This window comes from Carassius gibelio, chromosome A12, assembly GCF_023724105.1.
Source record: "Carassius gibelio isolate Cgi1373 ecotype wild population from Czech Republic chromosome A12, carGib1.2-hapl.c, whole genome shotgun sequence".
Classification (NCBI taxonomy): domain Eukaryota; kingdom Metazoa; phylum Chordata; class Actinopteri; order Cypriniformes; family Cyprinidae; genus Carassius; species Carassius gibelio.
This window is the reverse complement of record NC_068382.1, coordinates 14,960,999-14,977,886: the sequence shown is the minus strand read 5'-3', so window position 1 is coordinate 14,977,886 and position 16,888 is coordinate 14,960,999. Positions and strand designations below refer to the sequence as shown.

Genomic DNA, 16,888 nt, shown 5'->3' with positions numbered 1-16,888 from the left:
CCACTGCAATACTTATTCTCATAGACAACCAAACAAACATCCTTCAAGAATGTGTCAGTAGCCAGGTTTCCATCAAATGTTTTTTTTTTTTTTTTTTGCAAAATAAATAAATAAATAAGACTCCTGGGTCTCTTAAAATTAACATAAAAAATGCAAACATCAAAAATAAACATTTTATTATTACTCATTGTTTCTCTGTCTGTACATGTACTGTGAACAACGACAAGAAAGTTGACAGATGAATTAAGTGCATTTAAGTGACATTCAGTTGGGGTTTTAAATAAAGCATTTTCTGAGATGCACATTAAACATTGAACACATAAAACATTCATTTAATTTATCTTTTAATTATTGAAAATTAACTTAACTTTTTGGTAAACAAAAGGGATTTACTATTAAAAATAAAACATGGAAGAAATGTTGTGTGATTAAACCGTAAAAAAAAGTTAGATTTTTTTTTTAGTAGTAGGCTATGTACATTCTGCTGAACAATAGTCTTTAAAGGGGGGGTGAAATGCTCGTTTTCACTCAATATCCTGTTAATCTTGAGTACCTATAGAGTAGTACTGCATCCTTCATAACTCCAAAAAGTCTTTATTTTTATTATATTTATAAGAGAAAGATAGTCTGTACCAATTTTTCCCGGAAAAACACGAGCGCCTAGAGGCGTGACGTGTGGGCGGAGCTAAAGAATCACGAGCGCCAGTAGGCTTTTAGGTTGCTGTGACAGATCCAGAGGCTGAAATTTAACAAGAGCAGCATCAGCAAAGGCGTCTCTATGTGGTATGTACTGAAACTGTATATATTTGCTTAGCGGTTTTGGAAAATGACTAAGTTCCACTTTATGTCGTCTTTTTCTTTTTTCTTTTTTTTTAAACTGTACATGTGGAAAGTGCAGTTTGATGACAACATCGCATGTTGTTTACTTGATGTGCTTACGCGCTGAGAGCTAAGTTAACAACACAGAGATATTTGAAGAAGTTTTACTCACCACATGTGGTTCCAACACACGATCGTGACCCTTTTTCGTTGGGACTGCATTATCCTAATATAATGGACAGGCTACTAGCCTATATAATTTATGCAATGTAAATTAAAATAAATTAAATTAAAATAATAATTATATATAAATAATAGCGATATAGGTGGAAATTATGTATGGAAACAGCTCAAGGGCAATTTATTTTTTTTGCAATACAGCAAAACTTTTTTGGAGGGGGGGGGGGGGGTCATCACACACACCTTTCTGTCTGTAAAAGGCTAGTTGGATGGATTTTTTTTATGCATATTCTCTGTCGATAACAACAGTGCAAAAACTGGATGGAAACTTGGCTAATTAGTGTCTCAAGTGGCCAGAGAAATCAGCTGCTGTTTTTCTTGACACAATCCCAGAGCCACTTCAAGATATGGAGCAACAGTATCTGATGGAGATCAGACTTAATCACAGACCATGATTAGGAAATCAAAGACATACCATAGACTGAACTAATACCTAAAATAATCAGCACTTGAGTCCCCGTCAGGATCTAAAAGTCAGAAAAGGGATGACATCACCACGTGACTCTTGAGGAGGGCATGTGCACTGCCATGTCATTACAAAAAATGTAATCTACTAGTTCCTCAGAGACTGGTTTGGTTTCTCAGATGACAAATAGCACAAATATGACATCATCCCTTGATCCAAGACACTCCATCTAATGACACAGTCTCATGCACATGTTCTCAGTATTTACAGCTCAAACTGTTGGGCTTGGTTTTACACCATCTGCACGCTATAGTAGTAAATAAAGATTGAAATGGTAGATGGTGACACAAATCAAGTGTAATTTTAAGCCAAAAGGCCATGCAGAGGGTCTAAGCTTAAATCTAGAGCAAAAAAAATAAAACCTTTTGTTAACCTAAGATTTGTTTCCTGTGTACCAGAAATGTTCATAAATCAAAGCAAAGAGACATGGCCACAGTTTTGGTTTGTTGAATTTTAGCTTAAGCATTTACAATCTACCAAACATAACTTTTAGACGTCCTAGGGCAGGCAAATAAACAGATAATAAATTAATGGGGTTTCACATTTAGAAATTAAGAGTATGGATGGTTCAAATTTGATCGGTAGAAAACTAAACCAAAGATGCTGTGTTTCTGGGCTCTCTTAAAGTTAACATGCTATTACCCAAGTTCACCTAGTCCTGAAAATGGCCCTGATTTCCCCACATATCAACTTTCAGACGGTCCCATGCCAGAAATACAAAACCTGGCAAGGAGTTCAAGCTGCTGTCTGCTAAATAAAACCAACCAAGTCTGAAATATTCTCCATAAATGCTTTCCATTTTATTATTTTCTGAAAAAAGAAAAACCCTGTAAAACCCTGAAGGTGCTGCCTTATCTATTGCTGAATTATATGAAGAAAGATTAATTGCATCTCTTTAGATGGGTATCTGTCATCATCTTTGCTGTTTGAATGTTAGATTAAGAGAGTCAGATTTCCAGCAGTGCTGGGCCTCAGAAATATGACTATAACATTTTCCCTGCTACATTCAGAGTTGAAGTAGAATAACCTTACCACAGCCTACAGATCCAAGGTAACTCATTTGGCGGATGCAATTTAGGTTGCTGTAATGAGACTCAAACATAAAGGATCAATGCTAAACTAAATGACGAACATCTATAAAATGATGTGTGAATTGATTAAAGGCTGGAAACTTAGGCACATCCATTTATGTTAAGGCTACAGAACCTGAATCATTAAGCAGAATGGGAATAATATGCAAAAGGAATCATTCTGCATCAGTGAATCAATGCTTCACTTCACCCCTGTAACTGATGTAACAGAATTAAATCTCAGATTGTAACACAGAAGAATGAACGAATGACCCATAGTTGCATTCTGCACCATTCAACCATTATGATACCACAGTGCTTGATATATAAGCAAGTCCTGAGATTTGGAGGTGACTGGTAAACAATCATGGAGTCCTGTTTCAACCGCTCATTGGTCACCTGATTTGGGTCAGTACTATGCAGCAGGATAAGGTCAGAAACTTGTCCACTCATTCCACATCACATTTACCTAAAATTACCACTCCCACCCAGCTCTGACCTAAAAAGGGAATGTGTTTTCTGAGTGGCTGACTCTGGGCCACCGCTTTTGTCTTTACCTTGTCTGTATGGCTGAGCGGTGTCAATGATGTGACTGTACCATTATTCTGGAAGCAAAAGAAGGATGTGTGCGTGTTGTGTTTGTGTATATCTGTGTCCAGTGCATAACCCTCACAGAGTATCTAGGGCACCAATTACAAGTCACCTTCTAAAGAAAGCCAACAGTTTCAGTCATGGCTTTCAAACCCAGCTTATAGAAAATATAAACAAGTGCCGTATGTATAGTATATTAACAAACAGAACACAATACTCACACACAGGAAAAAAAAAAAAATTTAATAGATCATACATATGTATGATTTGATATCATATATATTAGAGCTGCAACTAACGATATTTTTTTCTGTCGACTAATCTAACGATATTTTTTCAGATTAGTCGACTACTCTAACGATTATTTTTATTACAATAAATAATTAATCTAATGTTCTTTTTTGATTAGCTAATGAATCCTTTGGATAACTTTACAAGAAAATGTAAGTACAACTTCTAATCAAATATTTCAACCTTTATTCATTTTCAAACAATGTGGTTGAAGTTTTTACAGTATACAAAAATAAAGAGGCAAAGAAGATTATAGCGCTTTTAATTAAACCACAGTAGCCACAAATTTACAGTTGTCTGAGACGTCATGAAATGTTATTTAGCATCACAAACCATAAAATGTAAACTGTTGTCTCGTGGTGCGCTCTCTTTTAAGGGGCCGTTCACATATCGCGTCTTTTGCGTGCTCAAGTTCGTTATTTCCAATGTAGGTGTGCTGTATGCGCGCTCATAATGGAAGCGACACAGTCGCGACACGCACGGGAAAACAGGCACGTCCGCACCGCATCGAGTTAAAAACATCTCAACTTTTCAGAATACAAGCGCAACGTGGGTCATGTGACAAGAACTAACCAATCAGTTTCATCCTTTCCCGTAACAACGTTGAAAGCTCAGCTAAGATGAAGTAACTGCTGATCATAGCTGTTTATGGATTGCCATTTCGAAATAAATTTAGTAGCAGAGCTACTGCAAGCGATTTTTAGTGCTGCAAATCCATTTATCCTTTGCTGAAATTTCCGCGTCTTCGTGGAGAGAGCACGTGATGGTTGCTTAGCAACAGCAGACATCCCAGGGGCGCAACTGCCCAAGCGCTTTGGAAAGTAGGAGAAAGCGACACGACTAGCAATTTCCATGCATTTTTAGGCGCGATATTTGAACGGCCCCTAACGCGTGTTCAAAACCCACACCAACACAGACTTTATTTTTTATTTTATCCTTACTTCAGCCGCTACGGGTGATCAAACCAATAACTTGTAATCTTTACAAGAATATCAGAATCATGCAATGAGCAAGTCTGCATTTGATTAGACACTTAATAATATCACATCAGTTTGTGCTTTTAGAATTGCCGAATATGCTGCAGTCGTTCCATCACATCTGCAGCAGTACCTGAACCAGGAAGTTAGTCGCCAGATCACACGGTAACCAGTTAAACCGTAACACCGGAGAGCGCCAGGATGTTTTCGTCTGAAGTGTTCGTGCATTGCAGTTGTGCTGCCGTGGTACACCATATCGGTTTTTCAAATGGCCATTTTATTTGACCTCTGTTTGAAGTATTCCCATACTTTTGATAACAGTGGTCTCTGTTTTTGTGATTGAATGCAACTTTCGCCATTCCCAGTATGTCATTACGCGAGATGTAAACAGTGTGATTGATTTACATTTATCAAGGAATCCTGAAAAAAAGCATCATGATTTTTTACAAAATAAAACATAATAATAGCACATCAGTTTTCAACATTTCTAATAAGAAATGCAACAAATCAGCATATTGGAACGATTTCTGAAGGATCACGTGAAACTGAAGAATGGAGAAATGGCCACTAAAAATTCAGCTTTGCTCGTTTCCGGTCACAAAAATAAATTACAGTTTAAAATATATTCAAATAATAATAATAAAAAAAGTTATTTTAAACTGTAATAATATTATTTCACAATATTACTGTTTTTGCTTTCTTTTTGACAAAAACAAATTAAGCCTTGGTGAGCATAAAAGACTTTTTCAGGGTTCCCACACCTTGGTTAACTACAAATTTAAGGACCTTTCCAGGTCCAGCAACCTCAAATTCAAGGACTTAATGTGTGTACGTAAGAAGCTTTGTCAACTTAACTTTATCAAAAAGCATCCCAAACAGGGCCGGCGCGTGCCTATAGGCGAACTAGGCAGCCGCCTAGGGCGGCAGCTCAGCCAGGGCACCAAGAGAGTGAGAAGGTGAGAGAGAGAGAGAGAGAGAGAGAGAGAGAGAGAGAGAGAATTATTAATTTATTTGTTTGTTTCACATAGGTTACAATTATCGCACTTCAACAGAATTTTTTAGTAGCTATAAATAAATAAAAAACTTTTACATTTCGAATAAAAATTCCCACCCAGCAGCGCCCTACTAGTAGGTCTTTATGCATGCAAAATACTTTAATGTATATTCAAAAAAGTCAAAACGAATAAAATTATCTGGTCATGAGTAATCGCCTCCGTGGAAGAGCGCTTTTCGATGCTCAGACCATGGGCGCGTATTTGGATTTTTATATGACATCGCATCTCTCAGCGAAAAAGAAAAATACAGTAGGCCTAGTTCTTCGGGATTGCTTAGGACTGGAAAAGACCCTGACTCATGGAGGCTCGCGGGATGTTGATGGGCATGAATTGTTTGAAGAGCTTACTGCTTTGGGCAGACGCCTGGTTGCTGGATCTAAACCACTGGATGCACTTAAATTCATCCGTGAAAAAGGAATGGAAAACAATTTTCCAAATGTTTGTGTAGCATTGAGAGTGCTTCTCACTCTCCCAGTCACTGTGAGATCTGGAGAACGCAGTTTCTCAAAGCTTAAACTGATAAAAATTTTAAGGAAGAGAATACAATGCTGAATAAAGTCGTAGTTTTTGTCATTTTTGGACCAAAACGCATTTTAGATGCTTCATCAAATTCTAACTGACCCGCTGATGTCGCATGGACTACTTTGAAGATGTTTTTATTACCTTTCTGGACATAGACTGTACACCGTACAGACAGTTTCAATGGAGGGACTGAAAGCTCTCGGACTAAATCTAAAATATCTTAAACGGTGTTCCGAAGATGAACGGAGGTCTTACGGGTTGGCAACGATGTGAGGGTGAGTCATTAATGACATAATTTAAATTTTGGGGTGAACTAACCCTTTAAGACAGATAATGTGTCGTTAGACAGTTAAGCTTCGCTAAAACTAGAGCAGGTATATTTAACATTGGGTTAGTTAATTTACATCAAACACACAGCCTGTCATACTATTAAGGACTACAAATACTTATCCAATGGAAAATAATATTGCACTGTAGAAATGGAGTTAAAATATTTACATGGCTTAAAAGCTTTTCCAGCAGTACAGAATGTGTTTTCATGTCCTAACCACATCTAACTGCATATGGATACAAGCAAAAAATCCTAATTTCCTCTTTTGGCCTCATGTTATACAAAAAATATTGTTTGTAATGTGTATCTGTCATTTGTGGGGGTCTATTTTGGTCAGAGAAGTGATGGAGAGAGAGCAGGTGGGGACACTGGACAGCTGTTGAGCATGAGGCTTCGTTATTTAGGCTTACCGTCCACACACATGTACACATAAACACACCATTAAAGGATGAACAGCTCAGCAACAGAAAGTGGTCAGAAAAACACTGTGGCTGTGATTAAAACCTAAGGTCAATGACTTTACAGGCAGGGTTTGTTTTTTTTTTTACACAAAAGCACCTCCTAATAAAACAGGCTTTCAAAGCACATGTCTAATGATAGCTTTAAAATATATATTGTGGTCACAAATTGAGAATGTGTTTCCTCTTAGTAATTTGTACCCACGTTGTACTAATACTTTACTTGTTTTAATTCAATTAAACCGAGGGAACAGATTAGAAAAACCACTTAATAAAACAAGGGAATGAATGACTACATTCATCCATTCTTAATTCATTTCTATGATTTAACTAAAAATAAAATGTAAAAATTTTTAATTAAATATAAATGAATTAAATAATAAATTAGTAAAAAGAAGGGAAAAATTCTTAATTCGTGGCCAATCTCAAACCAGATGAAGATATCTATAATGTTACGCAAAACTCTTTATATATTATTTAGCTTTCAAACTTATCCTATATTATGCCATGGACACTGCTCAGTCTCTCTGAAGTCTCAGTCACTGATACTGACCCACTTTACATACAGTAAAAAAAAAAAAAAAAAAAAAAAAAAGATACAAGGATTTTGGTTTCATTTAACATACACAGACTAAATCATGCAGGACAACACACAATTCATTAAAATTACATGTTTTTTTTATATTTTACCATTCATAAACTCTCCAAAACTTTAAATAACAGAACAATTATCAGAATGAAAAAGGAAAGAAAAAAAAAGACCAAATGTGTCCAAATAACTTACTGTAGCAGTAATGCTTGTATCAGATGTACCTCACTGGGGAAAGTGGACTACGGTCACTGCGTTTAAATCATGAAAGGGTTAAATAAAGTAATGCGAAGGACAGACGTATTCACTGCTCTTCAGAAAAGATGTATCAGCTCTGGGTAAGGTCAGAGAGCGAACAAGCAACAGGAAGAGGGGAGGACAGCAGAGGGCCATGTGGTACTGGCACACACACACACACACAAGCACACCTTCACTGTCAATCACACCCCCTCTACAGGAGTACTGTTTGGCAGCTAAAGATTCATGTCAAAACAGACATCAGAGGTTTTCAAATATAGCACGGTGCTTTCCCACCACAGCCAAGCCATCGCAGGCCTCACAGAGCGGGCAGGGAATAGATTAGAGGAAACGTGATCCTGTGCCATGAAAGCACAAGGACAAAGTGAAGTCTGACACACTGACGTGATGTGTTAGTGAGCTAAAGCATGCATGCAGATCACAGTAATATAAGAATGGAATGAAACATAGCAGGGATTCTAGGTTTTATAAGGAGACTAGTCTAGATGCATCAGTTGTCACTGGTCACTCTCTCAAATGTGTCTTCTGTTTTTGTGATCAGCAATATTTTTTATGTTTTTGATGTGCCTCTTATGCTTTACATATCAGTATCAATTTGATTACAAATATAATTTAAACATATCCGCTTTCATTTTTATATAATTTTAAAAGAAATGTATGTCTATGTTGTTGGGCAAAGCTGAATTTTCAGCAGCCATTACTCCAGTCCAGTGTCACATGATCTTTCAGAAATCTTTATAATATGCTTACTGGTGAAACATTTCTTATAATTTTTGTGGAAACCAGGATAATTTTTTCAGTATTCTTTTATCTAGACAAAGTCATAGGGGTATATTGGAAAGTTTGATAGGCGGTCTCTATAAAGGCCATAAATTGATCTCAAGCTGACGACACGCCTGCCGTCAGACGTTTGGCATGCCATGCAGCGGCACTGTCTCAAACGCTGTCCGATGCAGGTAAAATAATTATACTGCTGAAGGCATACAGTAATATATTTGGTAATGTTTATTTGGCGGCCCATCACAATATCAAAACTGACCTCCACAAATAGATTTTCCAAAAGGCTTTGAAAAAACACAAGTACTGCACATGTCAAAGTCTATACCTGGTGCGGGTGTTTTTATATCACTGCATTTCTGAAGGAAACCAACTATCTTTTGAAAATTATGGATGCCATTTTTATTTCATCTTGCCTGTAATGCCTGAGCAGTGTTTGTGAGTGCAAGCTCAGCGCTTATTTGATTACATCCGTTACTGGAGAAACCGGCTATCTCTCCTGCACTACAAGCTCCTCCTGCTGGCAGATAATTAATTTGCATATATGCCACCACAAACAGAGCGCAAGTCTGTGGGAAACACTGAGAAGGTGAGGCACAATTAATTGTTCTTTATTGAATAACTTACAATGAAGTTTAAAACTTTCTGTGAGAATTCCACAAACAGCGTGAATGAATCACAACACGCTCATTTGTACAATTAAGACAGCGTTGCATCTTCACTAAAGTTTATAATAAGTCTTGCCAGTTTTTAAAGCATTCAGCACTCATGCGCTCTCCTAGAGACGATGCACTCATGCACAAAATGCACACACATAAGGCCGCCTCGCATAGATCTCACAAAATCAGGCTTGTGCTGTGTTTAAGCTATTGTGCACCAATTGCCCCACTGTAAAAACAAAAATGCACTGCATGATCAAACTTTAGGGTAATTATATATTTTTGAAAAAAATGGCTAAAAGATACCCCTCCTCCACCTCTCGAAAAAAAAAAAATAATAATAATTTCACCCCCCCCCCAATACTCTAAACCAAGAGAGAGATTTCTGGAGATAACATGATGACAGAGTGCAGGACAGAGTCTAGGTGTCAGCGTGAGATAAAACAGATCATGGCTGTTTGAGATTAATGCATTCTGTAAGAGTGGGGTAGAGAGGAACAGCAATTTAGTTGCTTGAGAGAGACCGAAAAAAAGTCAGGATCCTCACCTGTGCTGAGCTCCTGAAAGAGTCCATAGCTCCACCTAGTGCCCCTTCTCAAACCCTCTCATACACATTTACAAATGTTCTTTTTATTTCTCGATCATGTTCATAATGCACTTATGCAATCAAATCAAGTAAACAATTGGTCAGTAACCTTTGAGAAAAGTAGTTAACTTTAGACTGAATTAGTCAACAGGCTGGGCATTTATCCAGCATTTTACAACTAACTTAGATTGTTTGTGTGCAGAACTATTGGAAACACCCTCAATAGGATAAATGATTTAAAATTAGTTTGTATGAAGTATGTCCTCATTTAGATAGTAGACCTGTGTTTGTCTTTGATGTCACTGGTGTAGATGTCATTGAACAGTATTTAAACCGATGATGACTTTATTCAACTGGGTAAGTTCAGTTTTTCAAATTCATTTGAGTTTTTGTCCAAACACTTCGACCGTGACATGCTGCAGGACATTTTTCAGTCAACTGTTTTCCATTTTGTGGAGTTGCATTAAATGACCCCACCCACTGCCAAATCTCATTGGACCAAAATGCCATGCCTCTATATATAAAATAATTAAATATTATTAGATTGCATTTTGTCACTATCCAATAAGACATTTTCAAGTTCAGTCCAATAACTGCAGTGCTGTATCCAACTAGTAAATAAGGAAATAACCAGAAATATTAAAATGAGCAAAAACAATGTCCCTGACGTAAACAATAAAAATCAGTCACTGCATAACAAACTACTTGTTTGTGCACACAAACTGGTTTTAAAAATGTAGCTGCACAGAAACCGTTATCAGCCATGTGAAATTAACAGGTTATTCTGCTTCAGATTCTTAGCTCAAAATAGGACACTTTTAAACAACACAAAATATTAAGATGACTATGTATTTTTACAGCATCTTCGGTGCCCTGAATACAATTTCTCTGTTACTGAGAAAAAAACTGATCCACAAATTTCTGCAAAGGTTGGCAGAGAATGCACAGGGAACCATTATGAGTATGACAACAATTTCCTGAACTCCTTTGCACAAATACTCACTTTATCACAGAACAGAATGAGATGAAAAAATATGCATGCCTCATGGGCAATCCAAATGAGGCTTTTTTATATATTTCTTGATCCTCATTGACATGCTTAACAAAAACAGCCCAACATAAATATTTCTGGATGAGCCTTATCTGCATAACATCTTCATGTCACGTATAAAGAAGCAAAAATATGACAGAGAAAAACACTAAGCACTTTACCTCTCAACATGCTCTCTCCCTTTAGCATTTCTTTATTGGCACATGGACGTCAGAGTGAAATCTAGGAGCCTTAACAACAAACAAAGAGATGCTACATCCTGCAAAGAATGGGAAGAAGTCACTGTAGAGAGAGGCATGCCAAATGGGATGGTCTGGGAAGGACAGTACAGCCCAGTAAACTGAGAAACATGTGACACACATGCACCCAAACCAGTATGTGTTTTCACAACAGAGAAGTTTTGCTACCACCAAGTGTTTTTGTTAGATGTTAATGCTTTATGACTGGTAAGATGCAAGAGACTAAATAAGTACCGTAATTCCTCAAATAAAAATCGGGGGGGGGATTATGCAGCAGAACCAGATAATGAACGTACACGCCCACTGCCAGAGCGTTTCTCGTTCTTGAGTCAAGAACCGGTTGCATCAGTTTTCGGATCACCAGTACACTGAATCTACCAGTACTATGATCTCTGTCTACTGGAACACTATCGCTTTTAATTTAAAAATGGTTATTTAAAACAATTGCTTATCAAACAGATGCAATTAGAAAAAAGGCCTGCCTCTAATAAAAGCCTGCTTCAAATCAAAGCCTGTTACCTTCTGCAGTTCAGGTAAATAAAGGCCCCGGCTTTGTTTTGAGGAATTACAGTAATAGGTTTTTTAGGGCAGCAAGAACAAAATCAAGCATGTACCCACATACCGATATTGAACCTAGCCAAATCTACAATGGCCGTCCCAAAACCAAGGACACAAAAGGATAACGAAAAGCTTGCCAACTCATCAAGAACTCAAATGAATGGAGATAACGGTTCATTAGAGTGCTGCAATGTTGATAGAGGCATAAATCATGATGAAAAACTTTTAATGAGGGTAACAAGTGGGGCACGGCAGGAAAACATTTTGTATAACGAACATGAACCAATGCCAGATGGTCCATCTGGCCAGACACACAATCAATGTAACCTCTTTGTTAGTTAAGGCATCAACATCTTCCCTGTGTCAGCAACAAACTGAAAACTCAGTTTTTGCCAAAGACAACATTTACCAGTAAACAAACATACAGTGCTGTCAACTGGTGCGGCTGCACCAGGCCCCGTGCTTGAGGGAGCCCCACGGTGAAAGGACCACGGCAAGAATTTAGATTTCAGCAGAACTAAAGAATTCTGACAAAGCTGATTTTTTAAATCTTTACTTTAATATAGAAAATACTGATAAGTATTAACATAAATTAGTAAATAAATTGTAATAATAAATAAATGGAGATATTGAAGCGCCTTGTATTAGCCAGCTAGTTAGTCAATTAGCATAACCAAACCTTTCATTTCAATTTTGTGCATACAATTGAAAATGACATACTTGACTGAATGCTAGATTATAGACATTACGACACTTTTTGAAAAAAACAACGACAAAGCAATCAATAATATAACTGAAATTAAATCAACATTACAGAAGCTTAAATTGTAAAAAAAAAAATTTTAAAATAAAGTAAAATGAAATCAGCAGTTAACTCAAGCAAAAACGTTCGATGGTATTAAGTGTTGCCTATTAAGATGTCCTAAAAAGGCTATTTCAATATACTAAATAAACATCACAGCTAATACAGTCGTTAACTTGTGATTTTTACCTCCATATTGATATTCTGCTCCTCTTCTTTGCGTCGCTTCCAGTCTTGTGCCCCTGATAATTTTCTTTTTTCACTCATTTTTTAGAAATTATACTTTAAGAGCACATAAATGGCTAAACTATTTTAACTGCATGCACCATTGCATAATTAAAGCGTTATGATGATGTATATTAGGGCTGTCACTTTTATTTCGAAAATCGATTGCACAATCGATCTGACCAACCTTAATGATTTCAATGTTAAGTCAATGTAAAGACACGTTTACTTGCGTCTGGAGGTCTCGCGGCAGACGTGTATTCGCCTCATTGAAAAGGACCGTTGCAAGCTGACAGCGACCGGCTTTTGTGGTGGACAATTGGCAGTAATACCCCCACCTTGCGCAGCTGTAACGTTACCTGAGTGTCCCTGGGACATCAGTGCGGTCGGAGCACGTCTTCTCAACAGCTTGACATATTGTAAATAAAAAACACTCTGCTCTGGACCCCGAAAATGTTGATCGACTTGTTTTCATGTCCAATAAATTTGAAATGGTGTCGTTTACATTCAATAAAAAAATTTAAAAATAAATTTAAAAAGTCAATTTAAAGTTTCATAATTTAAAGTTTCTTTTTTTTTTTTTTTTTTTTTTACAGTTGTTTGAAATGGATTGAATCATTTTTTTAAATAATCTTGGAGATTTTTTAATTGCCTAAATCATAAATGCAGCCGGGTTGAAGCCTGCACTGATGTTTTCCTTTTGTTATGGCAGCCGTCCCCTCTGCACATTTATATTTTTTTGCTGTTTGTTATTCTGCACGAAAATTCATGCCAATAAATAAGAAACATTGCTGACTTGTGCGTTTCCAGCGCTCTCTTTACTTTCGTCCGTTATTTGACATTGAAAAAACTTCTTTTTTTTTTTTTAGACATGGAAAATCGATTTTACAATTGATTCAATGAACACTTATCGAAAATGATTTTTTCACAAAATTGACAGCCATAATGTATATCATATCTGTCATATATATGTTGTATATATGTCATGTCACAGAAAGTGTTTAAATTAGTCCAACATGACGTTGTCAAATCTCATTTTTTGTTAATGTCAATTTTTTTCTAACATTATTTTAATCAGTCCGATGATGGATCAGTACTAAAATTGTTAACTGTCAGAAATTGTTTTGCTTTATATATGGGAGTAAGAGCGCACAAAGGTCACAAGAGGGCGTACTAACGACCCAAAAAAAAAACCTTTCCTGCTGTGCCCCCCCAGTCATTTTGCGCGTTAAGTCACCTATGCCACGGTGTAAATTTAAATAAGTTGTCAGAGAATCGAAAATGCAATCGAATCGAGGATTTGGAGAATCGTGACACCCCTAGTGATTAACAACACATTTTTTAGTGGTGTGACAAACTCAGAACACATATTTAACACTGCTTTACACAAACTTTAAATATGTAAGTTCCTGATATCTAGATCTGATTTTTTATTTATTTTTGCTTTGAGACGTAATAACTAGACAATAATAAAAATGTTAATTGAATGTAAAATAGTGAGAACCTAATAGTGAGAATATATATATATATATATATATATATATATATGAAACAAAATGCAAACAGTGGTAAAATGTTTTATTTGTGTTTAATTACCATGTTATTTTGATTAAACAAGATTATTTGTAATGGGTCACATAGGGGTGTCACGATTCTCCAAATCCTCGATTCGATTGCATTTTCGATTCTAAGGTCACGGTTCGATTCGATTCTCGATTTTTACATTTATTCTCTTTAAAGCACAGATTGTCATTTTTCAAACTAGACTTTTATGTTATATAATATCTGACCTTTGTTTGCAATGTACCACATTACACTGTCAAATTAAAAACTTTTATTAACAACATAATGTAACAATAACTTATATCTTTAGTCAATTGAAAACTTAAAATAAACTGCCATCCAGTTTCTCTTTTGTAAGTGCAGTCTTCTTCAAAAAAGATGACTATATATATATATATATATATAAATAAATAATGTATGTATGTATGTTTGTACAGTATGTGTGTGTGTGTGTGTGCATCATTACAGTCTGTAAAATATGTGTATCTCTTATTACAAGACTGCAATCACTAGCAATCAGAAGAATTCCAGTTAATCAAGTATCTAAAAAAGATCTACTCTATAAACAATGCATTAAATTACATTAAAGACAAAAATAAATTAAACAAGCAAAAGAAATGATTATTCACATGTACCTGGTCCACTGATGAAGTCATGGGTCAAGTCAAGTGAATTATTAATCATTTTCTAACAGGCGTCGAATACTGACTTTAGAAAAAAGGGGAATAACCAATGACATTTGAGATAACAACTAAAACAGCAAGCCCCGCCCCACGACTGACAAAAATAAAATTGTTTGTGCGAGCAGAGGTGAGATGATCGAGCGCGAGGATGTGGGGAAAGAGCATGCGCGGGCGAGGGCTTTTATTGCGCGCAAAGTACGTCACGCGCGCGCGAGAGTTTGAAATGAGCTCGCGGGCTCCCGTTTCTTCGCATCCGATTCAGTTTTCCTCTCGCGGAAGCCATATAGCGCACGCGCCAGCATCAGTTGAATGCTCGGTTATTTTTGTCATTGATTTGCCGTCATACAACATGGGGGCGTGGCAGCATCGACGATTCCATTTTTTAATTCGAAGTTTGAGACTGTGACTTAATTTCGATCGAAATCGTGACACCCCTAGGGTCACACTAAACGTAGGCTTGAAAATGTATGAAATATTTGGCAAAAACAAAAGTAGTCTTATATCCACTTGTATGATATTATCGCCCTTATAAAGGAATACATGTCAAGATACATGTCAGAATCGGAGAACAACCTTTGCAACACATCCTCAGGTACAAATTCGTATTAGCCATTAGGCGATTTTCTCTCATAAATCTCACCATTTACAGGCAAGCTATGAAATGAACTGCTTCCGCATCAATGACACAACAGCTCACTTGCTCTGCAATTTTCTCTAACACTTTGAATAGGAACATGACGTAATGTTGGTCTTGAATCGAAGTACTACATGTCTGTCATTTAGTGGTAGGGAATACAAATGAGATATTACACCAAGGAACAACAGTCTATTTTATTAAGTACAAAGTCTTGTCGCAATCTTGCGTCTTTGACGCTTAGAGGGTTAACAACCTTTTCTTCTACTAGCTTAAGACAGGTTAAATACAGCTTGACATTATTGTAGACAGTAGGGGAGGAATCAAACATAGCTGAATGTCACTAGGTATCTGTGTAAATGCTTTTCAAAAGACATTTGTACCCACCCGTCCTCTTTCCATGTCTCTACTCAGGCAATTATTCTATCTCCACAACTCCATCCATTAAATAAAACATGGACACTTATCTCTCCATTACTGCATAATGTCTAAAAGATATATTGTGCAAAGATAATGCCTAATCTTTTGATAAGCAATAATGGAAGAAAAACAATGGTCTCATAAACTGTAACAAAACGTGTACACTCCCTATACATTTCTGAGCCACTCTAGACTCAAAATATTGAAATCAACATGATAAATTTGACCAAATTATAATAATTGTTCAGGCTTGTATTTAAAGGACAACTGGAAGAATACTCACAGAGTGGGTTTCAAAAGTCTGAGACCATATTGTACACATTTAAAGGGGTCAAGAACTACCTTTTTAACTATTATTAATTGTGTACTGTTCTCTGAGGTCCACTTATAATGTTATCAAAATTTTAACAAAAATAATACATATTTTAGCAGTAATTAAATATTTTTCTGTCCTGGTTTGACCCCTTTCATCAGAAGGCTTGAATTGTGCCTTGTTTGTAAACAAATCTGCTGTTAAATTAAGTGAACAAACGACCAACCTTTTACTGACACTTTCCAAATGCTGGGCTCAAGAGGAAGGCAATGCAATGACTCTTTTCCCACAGCTAGGCACTGAACAGCGTCTTATCTTCAGAGCATCTTTATCGTTTGGTTTCTGTGTAGACCTGCATTCGTCTTTCTCGTTATTTACACTGTGTGTGTGTGTGAATAAGTGGCAGGAGCTAAACAGGCAGTTGTGTTGAAGCATGCGTTGATCTTCTGCGGAGACGGGGTTTACCCACTCTATTACGTCAGAGCGGCACAATGCACAAGCTGTCGTTTTGCCAAACTGGCTTCAATATAAGCTGTTTTTAGACTAATGAGAAAGTTTTGAGTTCTGAAACTTGCCGGATATTTTTTATAGTATGATGAACTCTTATATGATCTTAAAAGATCAAGGGAATTTTGATTTCTCAGTTCACGAACCCTTAAAATGTAATGAATAATAGAATACAATAGAAGCATTTCCTCAAGTAGTTTCAGA

General features: G+C 36.6%; 1 protein-coding gene across 1 annotated transcript in view; it reads right to left on the bottom strand.

Annotated features, from left to right (window-relative positions):
* The window catches only part of LOC128025247 (supervillin), a 67,530-nt gene extending 59,784 nt beyond the window's left edge, over positions 1 to 7,746 (bottom strand). The window contains exon 1 of the mRNA XM_052611411.1: positions 7,605 to 7,746. The gene's annotated coding sequence lies outside the window, so the exon portion shown is untranslated. The remainder of the gene's footprint in view (positions 1 to 7,604) is intronic.
* Between the last annotated feature and the right edge of the window lie 9,142 nt (positions 7,747 to 16,888).